Consider the following 14,823-nt stretch of genomic DNA (forward strand, 5'->3'; position numbering starts at 1 on the left):
GACCTGGCTCCATATTCCCGCCTCTCTCCCTGCCCTCTGCCCCCTCGGCCACTGCCCTGCGGCCGCCTGCGCGCCCCAGTTCGCCGCCTTCCCTCCCGCCGGCGGCGCCCAGGCCACGAGGGCTGCGGCCAGCGCCGGCCGCCCGGGCTGTTTTCTGGGTGTCTGAGAGCAGGGGTGTGTGTCGGGGAGGGAGGGCGCCAAGGCCGGTTGAGGTGAGGGTGGCGAGCCTTAGGGCGGTGTGATTTTCCCTGGCGCCTTTCCGGATTTCCCCGCTGGTCATCTTAGCTCCGGGGCCCCAGCGGGACTGGGGCTGAACCCAGGCTCTGCGCGTACCCTCTCCTTTCCCGCCGCGCTGAGGCAGTGACTGGGGCACAGAATCCAATATGGCCGTGCACAGGTGCTCCCTGGCCCGACCCGGGCGAAGGCGCGCTGGCAGGGGATGCGGACGCCACCCTGGTCCCACGCCTCCGCGGGGCGGCTCTACCAGCAACGCGGGACAGAGCAGGGCTGCCCACGGTGGCTGCGAGCAGCGGGAGGCGGCGCGGGCGAGGGGCCTAAGCTCTGTCGCGTCTCGGGTGGGTGTGCGTCCGCCGCCATCTTCCAGCCCCTCCCCCTCGGCGAGTGCTAACACCCTGCACTCTGCTGCTCTTCCTGTTTGCAACTAGTAAATCTGTTTAATCCTGAAGAGACTCCAGTTCCTACCATCACTGCAGTTTGGGATGCTCCCTACCTTGTGAAGTTCTACTATTCTTGCTCACAGTCTTGGCAGGCCGGGTTTTTCTGAGGGTGGGAGGAGTGAAAGCAGCACCCAGGCATCCGTTTACCGGCTCTGGAACTTCAGCACCAGGGAACTGTCCAGACAGGGTTATATTTAGCTCTGAGACTCCTTTTCTGGTTACTAGCAAAGAGATTTGTTTCTACAAGGTTTGCTTTTGAATATTTTATGGTTATTTGATTTCTCAGTTACTTTGTGAAAGAGGTTATTCAGAAGATGTGTAACCTTTTTATGTTTTTCCAGCTTGGCTTTTTTCTTTTTAATTGAAGTGAGTTATTAGATGACTCTTTTGCATTTTATCAAGTATACGTTTCCCATATTCTCCACAGAAATATACAATTGAAAGTGTAGAGTTCCTCTATGAAAGAACTAATACACTCACCTCTATTCAGGTACATTTTAAAAGCAGGTTGTTGAATTTAGTAGTCTTTCATGTACTAATAAAGAAACAGGTTTCATTGTCAATAGGTATATATTTTCATATTTTAATGAAAAATACCACTTTAAATAATTGATAGTAGCAAACATCAAATATTCACAAATCTTAGAGAAAGATACTATTTCTCATAAAATATTGAGTGGCTAAAAGAGCAAATATGTTCCTGAAATAACTGAAATTAAGAATGTCTTCATGAAAGCTAATTTCTGGCGTTGAATACTTATTTGGGAATGTTATTTATTAACAGCCTTGGGATATGAAGAAATTAAGAGACTTAAGCAGTTTACTCCAACTAATAGAAGAATAAAGCATTATTTTTAGAAGCTTTTTGAGCATACTTCTTACTGTGCTTAACTTTTTTTTGTATACTAACAATGCCAAGCTTTTGATGACTTGCAGTTTGATATTTAAATATGTGAACTTATGCCTTTTACTATAATTGATAAAAATCAGTGCGGCCAAAATGATGCTCCAGTAAAATGTAGTTTTATTTTTTTGACTTACCTATTTAAATGTAAAATGTGTTTTTATTTCTTCATAGTAGAAATACTATGTGGCTAGTTCACTGTAGTTCTAAGTTTATTTATTGTTTTAATATAGAAATTTAAGTGGACTTTTAAGTATTAGGATTATTCAAAATGAACAGTATGTTAGGAAGATGTTGTAAAAGGGTTTTTCAGGTAGCTACATATGTATATATTATATCTGTATATAAACCTACATACTATTCAATACATATAATATTTACATAGTCATATTTCCATAATTTAGATAGAAACAAATGTTCTCTAAATACATATTCATACAATCTATAAAATTACATTGATGAAAAATATATATTCAGATTTATTTTAAATATTTGTTTGCATTGCTACCTAACTTAGTCTTAGAAAGGATTCTTACCTCAAAATGGCTTTCATGGTTTCACAATTCTTGTTATATTTATTTTAACAAAAAGTTATTTGGAGGTTAAAGCATAATATATTTGGACATTTGGTTTTAAATGTTAATTTTTTTTTAAAGAAAGAGTAGGCAAGGAAATGAGGAAATGAATAGACTTTATAATGGAATTATAGTAATGAGAGACAAATCATTTTGAAGATTTTGACAGTTTACTAAATAATACATTATCAATATTGGGTATTAAATAACAAATACATAAGAAAAATAATACTAACGTTCTTCAATGGTTACTATTTCCCATGAAGTTTTAGGGTTCACTTACCTAGTCATTACTATCCTTTGTTTCTTTTTAGTGCTGTTCATTACATTGGAAATTAACATGTATTTTAAGAGTAGAGAGAAAAATAAACTGAAATTTAAATGCATGTCTGCTGCCTTTTAACATTTATGTTAAAAAATACATTTGATGTGTGAAGATATTGCAATGGTTAGATAAAAATATTTTTCCATGATCTATGAGTTTCAATGTTCATATTAAGTATTCATGCAAAGTGGAGAAAAAGAAGGAATTTGAACCTTATTAATATTTAATATATAGATGACAATACCTAGATGCATATAATTTATAAGTAAATATGCATGTAGTAAAAGATTCATGCTTGAGATATTTTTAATAAGAGAACTGAGTGATCAAAACTGAGACCATTACTGTTATCTCTCACCTTAGGAGCCTGAATAATTAAAAACTATTCCTAATTATTAGTAATTTCTTCAAAGTCTAGCTGAACATCCACATAGGAAGTCTATCATCATCAAATAATACCATTTTACATATGAGCGAGGTACTATAATTTTGGAAGCATTTAAAAATCTCAGTAGAACCCTAATCAGTAATTACTTTAAAAAATCCTTTCATGTATTCCTGTAGCAGTTTAAATTTGGCTAATTCAATTTATCAGTAAAATTTATAATGTCCTTTTACTGACTAATGTTTTTTTTTTCAATCTTCCAAGACATCTAAATTATTAATGTTTTTAAGTCTTGTCTTTCAAGATTGTAAACTTCTTGAGGGCAAGAATCAAAATTTACCCTTTTTTTGAGTTTGTGTTTTGCAGCATCCTTAACACCTGCACATAATAAGTACTTAATAAATTATGTTTATTTAAATTGTGGTAATGTTAATGAGGTAGCTTATCAATTTTGTGGGACAATGAAGAATCATTGTTTGAAAGAAAAACATAATTTATTAAAAGTTGAATTTCCAGTGGGTTTTTGTGTAATTGTGAAAAAATGTCTGAGGAAAGCAAACCCACTAAATCAATAGAAAAGCATTCAGTAAATACTGAGTTTCTAATATGTACATATCATAGACTTTCAGATAAGCTTTTTGTAACACAAATTAGAAATTATGTGTTTCTTGATGTGTATATTTTCATTCATATTTTAGATTTTCTGTTAAAGGGTTAATTTGCTCCCCAAATAAAGGAAGGCAATAAGTAAAAATTTTCCTGATAGATTAGGGTAACAATTAGTATATATTTAGCACATATATAGTGAGCAGTTCTCTATTTTTAAAATAATTCAATTTAAAAGTATTTTCCAAAGTTAATTTATAAAATTTTGAAATAAAATCTTTTTTTTTCTTTCTTTTTCTTTTTTTTTTTTTTTTTTGAGATAGGATCTTTCTTGCTTTGAGGCCCAGGCTGGAGTGAGGTGGCGCAGTAACTGCTCACTGCAGCCACAACCTCCTGGGCTCAAGCGATTCTCTCACCTCAGCCTCTGGAGTAACTGGGACCACAGGCAGGTGTCATGACACTCGACTAATTTATTTTTTATTCTTGTAGAGATGAGGTCTCCTTATGTTGCCCAGGCTGGTCTTGAACTCCTGGGCTCAAGTGATCCTCCCGCCTTGGCCTCTCGAAGTGTTGGCATTACAGGTGTGAGCCACCCGCAGCCCCCAAATTTCTTAACTACCTATTTCCCCCACCCAGAGCCAACTACTGTTACTAGTATATTTTATATTGTATACTCTTCTAGAGACAGTCTATGCATAAGAATAAATACATGTGTATATATAATATTGTGTGTGTCTGTATATGTGTGTATGTGTGTGCTCATACATGTATGTATGGATGGATGTAAACGTAAAAACAGAAATGTGTCCTGCAGTTTGCTTTATAGGTCAGTTCCACATCTGTGACTGTATAGCTGCCTCATTAACCTTAATGGATATAGGATATATACTATCCCTTTTAATGAATATTCTGTAATTTCTTTAACTAGTACCATATTTGTGGGTATTTAAGTTTTTTTCTAAGTATTTTGTCATTAGAAATTTTTAGTATTTATCACAGTATTATCTGTGATAAATATCTTTGTACATACATTTCCTACATGTATGAATGTATATTTGAGACAGGTTCCTAGAAACAAATTTGTTAGGTCAAAGGGTTAGTATATTTTAAATTTAATAAATATTGTGAAATTTACTTTTGTAGAGGAAGTGTGTATAAGTGATGTATACTAAGGGGACTTTCCCACATCCTCGCCAACTCAGTGTGTGGCAATCTTTACCAGTGTTTCAATGAAAAAGATGCCACTGTAGACTTATTTGCAATTTTCTTGTCAGAGAGATTGAGAGCCTTTTTAAAAAAATTTGGTTAGAGCCATTTGTATTCCCTTTTCTATTAGTAATTTTTAGTGATTTGTGGAGGCTCTCTTGCATGCTATTTGTTTTAGGACCTTGTTTATGCCTTTTTTACTGGTCAGGATTTAAAAAAAATTGATTTATTGTAGTTTTGTTTTATGGATTTTGAGTTTGTGATCTTCTTAGAATGATCTTCCCTATTCTAGTATTTTTAAAAACTACCAATTGAATCATGAATACTTTTAAATAAAAAGTGCATATGTAAACCACTGTTGCCATTGCCAAAAAAATGAAAAACTATAGTTTTAAGGATTCAAAATGCATTCTAAAAGATTGATTGACATTTTATAAGAAAACAAGCAAACAAAAAATTGACTTACATTTTATGAAAGAGTACCCAATAAATTTATATATATTCTATTTTAAAGTAAGGGCAATTAAATAATATCTTCCTCTTGACAATAGATTTTGATAAGGAACTAATTATATTGTGTGATGAAGAAAGAGATAGTGGAAGCAAGTGTGATAGACCAGATGAATTTTGACTTGACACCTTACTTTACTAATTAATAATGGTAACATTTTGCTTATATTATTAAACTCTGAGTTTCCTCATCTATACTATTTGAGTAATAACACCTATTTTGAAGGATTGTGATTGTTATAGACTAAGTATCCTGGTATAAGTAGTTGTGCAATAAATAATCATTGTTAACTGATATAGATAGCACTCTTTAAACCTTATCATAGGATTGCTGGGTGAAATTTTCTTATTTTCTAAAAATTGAGAGATTCTTTTCCTTGTCTATTATGAAGTCAGAATATGCCAGGAGGGCTCTTAAGCGACTTCATTATTTGTTTGGAAGACTAGAGATGGGGAGAGGGTGGGTGACAACTTGAAAATAGTTTCCTCAGCAAATACCATTCTTAAGGAGCTTAATAACTAAGACATAGCAGTGAAAATAGCACTGACATCAAGTTGTTGGTAATCAGCAAGATACTGATAGTTAAAGGTGAATTGAGGGGACTTACTGGTGGAAACTACTTTGTAATTGACTTTAGATTTGCCTTGGTTAAACTTTTTACTCTATTATTTAACTAAAATCTATATTTACTTATTTGTCTTATTCACATTGTATCTAAGAACCCAGAGAACCGTATTAGGTTAAGCTAATTCTGAAGTATGGTTATTGAGCTTAGAATGCTTATCTTCACATTGCCCCTCAAATACACTTAAGCTTTGTATGATTGCTGGTTTCTCATCCTTCTGGCTTAGCTTCAAATTTGGATCTGTAGAGAGCTCTTCTCTGACCACTCTTTCTTACGTAGGTTCTCTCCATTATTCTTTATAACAGTACCTTTTGTGTTTCCCCAATTATGCTTATCAAAATTTATAATGATTTATTTACTTGTTTATGGTCTGTCCACCCTGCTAGATTATCAACTCAAAGAGAGCACACACCATGTCTGTTTTGTTTACTAATGTAGCTTCAACTTCTAATTTAATACAATGGCTTACACATAGTAGTACTCAAAAATATTAATCGGGTGAATGAACACACACTGGGAATGAAATATTATGTTCATCTAGGTGGTACCAACTTTCCAGGTGAACTCCAATAATCTTAAAAAAAAGATTTGCTTATGTAGTAGTGTCCTTATTTTTGAAATCAAATGTAGTTTTTAAACATATGCCTAATTTTGCTTATTTTACATGGAAGGAAACTTACAGTGTTTGTGTATGATTGCAGCTTATCTTTCTTTTGGACTAAGAGCATATCTTTTTTGACTAGAAACCAAAAGAACATTGTGATAGATATCATGTTTAAATTTAAGGAATATTAGGAATTAGGGAAAATTTGGCTGTAAAAGTGATTACTTTAAGAGAATTAATACATTTCCATTGTGTTTAGCACAGCTGAGTGATAAAGAGTACACAGAAGGCTTTGAATAGAAATAGTTCATGCCCTCCAGAGACAGACAATCTAAGGCCAACCATAATCATGTGAACACATAAAAATGTAAAGTGTCATGAAAAAATACTGTAAAGGTGTTTTTAGTACATTATAACCATGGTAAAAAATATGTCCGATTAATCTTACTAGTAGTTTATTGCCTCTGTGGTATTGTTTGATTATATTGTGTTATATCACATGGTGTTACATAGTTTGTCCTGTTAAAATATCTGAAAGTTTCACTGCTAGATATTAAAAACTTTTGTATTCTCTAGTCACCTAATGAAATACAGCTGTCTCTGGGAGTTGAAATAATTTTAACCATTATCAGGTAATTCTTAAGGAGCTCATTGTAAGAAACATGATAAACCACATGAAAATTTTGCATGGTAAGTACCAGGAGACTACTGTGCACTACAGTGTATCATGGATATATTTTACAAGAGGAGCATGTGATTCAGTCCTGGGAAGATGCCATCTAGGCTGAATCTCAAATGATGAGTAGATGTTAGCTAGGCAGATTGTTCTCTAAGCAAAAATCTTAAAACTCCCAATTCGTCTTCGCCCCCAAAACCCTTCATTTGTTAAAAAAAAAAAAAAAAAAAAAGAAGACGCAGGACATGGTCAAGAAGTTTCCTTGAAGTGGTTCAGAAGAGCACAGATTTAAATGGTGATGCGTCAATAGAGGAGACTGGAGAGATGGCAAGGTTCAGAAACTAAAAAGCCTTCTATGCTATTCTTTGGATTTGGCAATAGGGAGTCATGGAGGGATTTTAAGCAGTGACACAATATAATTAGACTTCTGTTGGAACAAAAACCACTCTCATTTAATAGATTGGTTAGAAGGTGTAATACTAGAGATAAAGGCACTATTTAGGAGATTCTTACAGTAATCCAGGTAATAAATGATGAAGATATGAAATAAGGCAGTAGAGGTGGAGGTGGAGAATCAAGACAGATTTTTGAAAAATTTAGGAGCCAAAATTGCCAGGATTTGACAGCTGTGTGTTAAGGGTCAGGTAAACTCTTATGATGCCAGACTTGCTTAACTCTTATGATGCCAGACTTGCTTAACTGACTACTATACATAATATATATCTGCCTGTATCTGCTTATCTCACTCATAGTTAGCTCTGTGAAGTCATCTGGTCCTAGGACCAGTGTTCTCTTGAGGGAGCAGTTGTGAAGTGGCTTATTTTATTGTTTTAGTTATTCTAGAGAGTTTGTAACATTAATATGAGTAACAGAAGTGACTATAACTTGGGATAATGGGATGGTAGTAAAAAGGGCCAAAAGGGATAAAGAAGAAAAGAAAGGACAAAGAACAAAGGGGAGAAAGTAAGATAAGGGCTCTTGGAATCCGTTCATAATTAGAAGGAACCCTTCTTAATATCTTAGCGTATAAAATTTTTTCTACTGGGTATATTCACACCATGTAATCTTTTCAGAACTTCAGGACTGTCATCCTTTTATTGAATATTCCCTACTCCCATTGATAACTTAGTTTCAATGAATTTCTCACCTTCTGGTTTTATTTCATTCTTTGTGTATTTTAAACTATCACACAATCTTTGTTTTATATGTTAGGCTTAGCGAGGACAAATTTCCTTCCCTGTATATATTTCTGTATCACCTCTAAGGGAATTTTGGAAATGTGAATGTATTTTAGGAAAATATAGAGAGGAGATTAGTTATGGAAATGACATGCTGAGGTTGGTGAAGATTCTGTGCATCTTTATATTAGCTTACTGAATTCTTGCAGAATTTCAGAAAGTGCTGATATTATAGAAGGGAGATAAATTTTATTGGGTTTTGTGATGGGAAGCTCCAGAAATAGGAATTGAGGTAGGGTTATGGAAAGGGGAAAGTTAAGAAAAGGTTTACACAAGAGTAATATATTATTTTACCTACTTTCTTTCTAATACGGGTAACCTACAAAATTGAAGACAACTAGATAGTATAAATTAATTGGTCAAGAACTAACAACTTTAATACAGTTTATATATTATGAACATATATCTATATTATATATACCTGTCAAAACTCTTACTTTTCGTACAATATAGTGCTAGCTAAATGCTTTTTAAGGCATTTGGAATTAACAACTTTTGTATAGTTATATGGTTATAAACATTTAGTATTTTTGTATAATACAAATAATTTGATAGGTTCTGCTAAACAGAGGAACTGGATAAATGCTCCTTTAAGGCACAGGAGGAATGCCCTTTAGCATTTTTTTCTTCCAATCAAGCTTATGTTCAGCTTGAAGAGAAAAATAGTTTGGTAGTTTCTTGTGTCCTGTAACTAGGCTTCTGGGAGGCTAAAACTAGGGGAAAAGGATACACTAAACAATATAACTGGGTAGTAGAATAACCACAACGATGTTTGGTGCTTTGGTATTGTTCAGTTGACAGATGGAGGTGGTGCTCACATTCATCTTGTTTTGTTGGCATATGTGGTATCTATTATCATTTTTATAATAGTTTGCTTCCCAGGCACATAGATGAAAATCTGTTTTATCACACATAATTCCTTTTAACTAAAAGCTGTCTTCAATCTGAAAGAATTAATTAATACGTTTATTAGCACAGTTATTTTTCTCACTGGGCCAAAATCTAGGTATAGGTAGGGCTGCATTTCTTTCTGGAAACTATAGGAGGACTGTTTCCTTGCTCATTTGGATTGTTGAAAGAATTACATTCTTTAAGTTATAGGACCAAGATTCTTGTTGGCTATTCAGCTGAGTGCTGTTCTTACCTCCTAGAGGCCTCTTTCTGGTACTTGCACATAACTTGCTATATCTCTGAACAAGCAGTGGGGTATTTTGAATCTTTATTGCGATGCTGTCTCTCTGACCTTTCTTCTGTCATTGCATCTCTCTCTGCCCACAACTAGGAAGGATTTTTTTCTCTTTTAAGAACTCATGTGATTAGCTTGAATTCACCCAGATATTCCGGAATAATCTTCTTATTTTAATCATATCTGTAGAGTTCTTTTTGCCATATAAGGAAACATATTTATGTGTTCCTGCGATTAGGACAGAACATCTTTGGGGGGCCATTTATTCTCCTTATGACATTCCTCTAAAGAGTGCCAGTAGATATAAATTTGGATATATATTTTTTATAAAGTAGATACTGAACTATTCTTATTTTTTTAAAAGTATTTTGTATTCAGAGATACAAATTCCAGAATATCTCTGAAATAATATTTTACTATATATGTTTTACTATAGTTTATATTACTATATTGCCTTCAAATTACCGCCAATCTGCATTCCACTTTTTATTTATTTAACAGTTTCCTCTAGAGTTAAAATGTTTGTTTAACTGGGTTTGACGTGGAGGGACTGGGGGCAAGAAGTGTGAATTGTTCTGTGCCCTGTACATAAAGATTAAATACTATTCCTAAGCAGTAGTCATGTTAGTTAATAATTGTATTTATTTTTATAGGTAGAGGAGTAAATAATTTTACCATATGACTAACATAGTGAAGAGTCATTGAAATATTTTCATATGCAGTATTTTCATTATCCAATGGTCATGTTAAAAGACTCAGCATAACTTTATATTCCAGTATGAATAAGTAAATATTTGAATTTAATCTTTCCACAAGAAGTAGTTTCTTTTGGCATGTTTGGTTGAATAGCCATACTCTACATAAGTGTACCTTCATATATTACTTTTTTGTAATTTTTTACCCTAGAGTCTGGTTTAATGAAAAGATGCACAGTAGTGTATGTTATGATTAAACTTCATGACAGGGTTTAGGATATAATCAGTTGTTTAACTTAGGCATGTAAAGATTAAAAGTGGCTATGAAATAAAGTAGAAAAAAAGTAATCCAAGATTTTTCTTTAAAACTACTAATATAAATTTATGTTGCAGTTGACAGTATGTTAGGATAGACTAGATATCAGAGTCCAGTCATGATAGAAACTATAATAGTAATTTGAACAGGGACATTTTGATATAAAGTATTACTACTTATAGCAACTAGCAGCCCTCTTCTAGGGGTGAGGTAGACTACCTATGACAGAAACAAATTTCAGAGAAGCCCTTCCTGTGTGTCTGAGGCTGAGATTCAGCCCTCATTGGAGGATGTGACTGTGGCCCACTGAGCTGTCTCAGGCTGTGGCAGGCAAGCAGAACATCATCTGTGGAAATGTTGGTGGGACTTGCAGAGAAGCTGGCTGAGGTGCTTAGGAAACTCATTGGGAAGCCACCTCTTGGGGTGCCAGTGAGACTTCTTGAGAAACTGTCCTCTGGGGTGACACTGAAACTTGCTAGGAGGTTGAGTAATACTGGGTGTCTATAAGCTACTGGCAACCATGCACTGTAGCAAAAACAACAAAACACCCAGAACCTTGAAGTCCTTTCTTCCTTTAATGTCACTATGGCTCCCTCTAGTGACAAAGTTTAACATTTTGCCAACTGCAAAGGAGAAATGGTGACAGAGTCCAGATTCACTATCACAAAGCAGGTCAAAGAAGGGTGGATTTGGAGCTGAGAGGCAGTACATTTATAGTAGGCTATGTTATCCCCAATATTTGTACCTTAAAACAACAAAGGTTTATTTCTTTTTGACGTTATATGTTTCTCTGGATCCCTTTGGGTCTCTACTCCATGTCATCCTCATCCTGGGACACAGGTTAGTGGAGAAAATGCTTTCTGGAACATTCTGAGCAGCTGAAAAGGGAGACTGCAGTGAATCCTAAGTTGTCTCTTAAAATTTCCTCTCAGAAGTATGCATACAACTTCTGCTTGCATTTTGTTGGCCAAAGCAAATTTCATGATCATGCCTACCTAACTCAGGGTAGAGAAGGACAATCCTGTCATGTATAGAGGGAGAACCAGGAGAATTTGTTGAAAAATATAACTATCACAGGATTGATAGAATTGGCATTAGAAAAGTGGGCAATCCTTAGGATAATTGTAGTTCCCCCTTTACAATTTTGTCTTGTTTGCTTTCTACTTTTTAAAGAATAAATTTTAGTGAAAAATAGTGTCAACATAAAAATTGATGATGCTTTTTACTTCTGAATCAGTGAACTCAAACTAGACAATGAGCTTAGTCATTTGTGTAACATAGTGAAGCTGATAAACTAAATCAGCAGTAAATTTTTTTTGAAGGTTAGTTACAAAAAGACTTTTATTTTTAAATTTTGCATTTTGAAAATGTTGTGTTAACTAATTCTTATAAGATATAGAAAGTGGCAGGGCTGGAGCCTGCTGTCCAGGTCATGTCATTCCTGGATGTATGCATAGTCCTTGAACTGGATTTCCCAGGATGAACCCAGAATGTATGGGCTTGGAGGCTGCCTGCAGTTGGCAAGTGCTCTGGGTGAGCTGGGCCAGGGAATTACAGGTACATGTAATATGAAATGCCTCTATATGCCTCTATAGGATTTTTTTCCCATTTATGGTTAGTCTTGGATAGGGGATAGAAAACGAGATTTAGATATTTGGATAATAGTCCCGGCTCCATCATTTATAAGCTGTGCTATCTTGAAGAAGTCAGTTAACTTCCTGCATTCTATAAAATGAAGATTAAAAACACAGGTCCACAATTCTGTAACTGAAACTTGTGGTGGCAGATGTTTTGGAATTCAAGTATTTTAGACTTTAAAAATGTAAAGGTGTATATACTGTAAGATATGTAACTCTTAGCAGGGTCAGGACAGTAGCCCCTAATCAAACATTGATATTTCTCTCGTGAAACATATGAATATTTACAAAAGGGTTAAATAAAGACTATATATAGTCAGGCCAGGAATTTTGGCCCAGACTTACACAAAAATAATTTTTGTTTTCAGAACTTTTTGGATTTGGGAATTGTGGTTAAGGAAGTATGGGTGTGTGGTATCTTTATCATATGAGTAAAGTGATACTATATAAATGAAAGTGCCTGTGAGCTATAAATTGCTGTAATATGTTAATTATTGTAATCATAGTGGCCGTTGATGTGATAATTATCACCAACTATTTAAAATAATATTTAAAGGAAAAATGGAAAATTAGATTTTGCTACTTGTAGGATTTTACACAGATCAATATTGGGGGTCTTTATTGATCCCAGGTCATTTGAATTTTGATTTAAAACAATTTAAATTTTACTCTTTCCAGAAAGAGCTTTGCACATAAAATATCTGATTATATAACTCTTTTGTTTAACGTATCAGTGTTTCCCTATTGCCAGCTACATGCAGCCTTTAACTGGATTCCCTTCTCTGAACCATGGAGCACACAAAATAGTAATTCTTTTCTTCTACCAGGGATGGATACGTAAATAGTACCATTCTAGAGGCATAAGAAATAAATTAATGTGTTACATACAATGGATGACTTAGAACATTAGAGCTTACCTCTCTTCCAGACCTCTAGCTGACAAAGGCTAGAAAAAGTGTAAAATTCTTAGCATGTCAAACTAGGCCCTTCATGATTTGTCCTCTCTTCATTTACCATCTTTTAGACTTTTCTTCTCCCTTTCCACTGTATATTTTGGCTGAATAGTTAATTTACTTTGACTTAATGCTTCCTAACCTTTTTCACGTGATTCCACACGTAGAAAACAATCATGGAGGTGTATGTCATGTTGAGATAAACTGGGAAAGATTGGGGGCATCTATATGAAAGTTGGTAAAAAAATTCATCACATCTTAAGTTGCAAAATTCTAAGCAAAACAAAATGCAAGGTATTATGGAAGATAGCAAATGTTGAGTTATGAAAACTTTAAATTTTTTTCAATATCTAAAATGAGACACTTAGCCAGCTTCTAGGAGCATATCTTTTTAATATCAGATTTATTTATTTATTTTTGGACAGAAACACATTATTCCAAGGTTGTTTAATGATGATCTTTTCAAATTCCTGTTGGTCACCATTGACAAGAAACTCTTAAAGTAGTTGGTAGAAAATTGCAGAGAAGAACTTCATTTTCTGGCATGTGCCTGTAATCCCAGCTACTTGGAAGGCTGAGGCAGGATAATTGCTTGAACCCGGGAGGTGGAGGTTGCAGTGAGCTGAGATGGCGCCACTGCACTTCAGCCTGGGCAACACAGCAAGACTCTGTCTCAAAAAAAAAAAAAAACCCAAAAAACACACACAAAACAAAAAACTTCATTTTTTTCTGATTGATGGAAACTGCTTTTATGTTATTAGAATTTTGAAAATTCATCCTCTTTAAATTTTACTTCAAAGCTAGTAATATCCTTTAACTCATGTCCTTTTCTTTCAGTGACAATTATAATGTTGAAATTTCCTCTGATAATGAGAGTGGTATTCTAATCCATTTGAACTTTAAAAACAATATCAAATATTTAAAAATGATGTTGGTATTCCACAAACATATATAATGCTCTGCTCATCTTAATAATTTTTCTTTAGGACTCATATTGTAACATTTGACTATCACTTTAACCTCACTATTCTGAAGCTAAACTGTTGCTTTGAATCTATAAACTTTGTCATATTCATTAATATACTTTCACACAGTTTATGAAAAGTTTTTATTAAGTTCGTTCAGATGTTCTAAACTCAGTTAAGCCATTTTTTGAAGTCAGTAACTACCTTTCAACAGATCTGTACAGTGATAATCACTTACAATTTCAATGATATTTTTAACCCATAAACTTCAGAATACAAGCTTTTCCTTTCATAGACAACAAACTTAGGTATGGAACAGCAGAGAACAATATTCTGATCTCGTTTCTTTGTGTAGCCAACAGTAATTGGGATTGAAGCAGCTTGGAATTGATTAGATCTTTCATTTTGATAACATTTAATGTGGAATTCATATCTAAAGGCAAAATTTTATGTTCAAGAGCTCTGGAAATAAAATATTACTTGAATTTCAGATTTTTCAGAATGAACTCATTATAGAACTTTTCTACTTGTCATCGCAAATTTATACAATATTTCTATAATATTTTATAAATATTAATGTTTCAAAATCTTAATTTACCAATTTGAATATATTTGGTTTTTGGTATGTCTTTGCAGGACAAATATCTTTTTAGTTATTCCTCTTTAGTGGTTATAGTGTCAGTTATTAACTTAATACTGTTTGCTGACTATAGATTCATTAATCTGCAGTGAAGACTTT

General features: G+C 34.3%; 1 protein-coding gene across 16 annotated transcripts in view; it reads left to right on the plus strand.

The window, feature by feature from the left end:
- RIMS2 (regulating synaptic membrane exocytosis 2) overlaps positions 1 to 14,823 on the plus strand; it is a 775,539-nt gene that overhangs the window by 1,089 nt on the left and 759,627 nt on the right. The gene's annotated exons all lie outside the window — the stretch shown is intronic.

The sequence above is a fragment of the Pongo pygmaeus genome, chromosome 7, assembly GCF_028885625.2.
Source record: "Pongo pygmaeus isolate AG05252 chromosome 7, NHGRI_mPonPyg2-v2.0_pri, whole genome shotgun sequence".
NCBI lineage: Eukaryota > Metazoa > Chordata > Mammalia > Primates > Hominidae > Pongo > Pongo pygmaeus.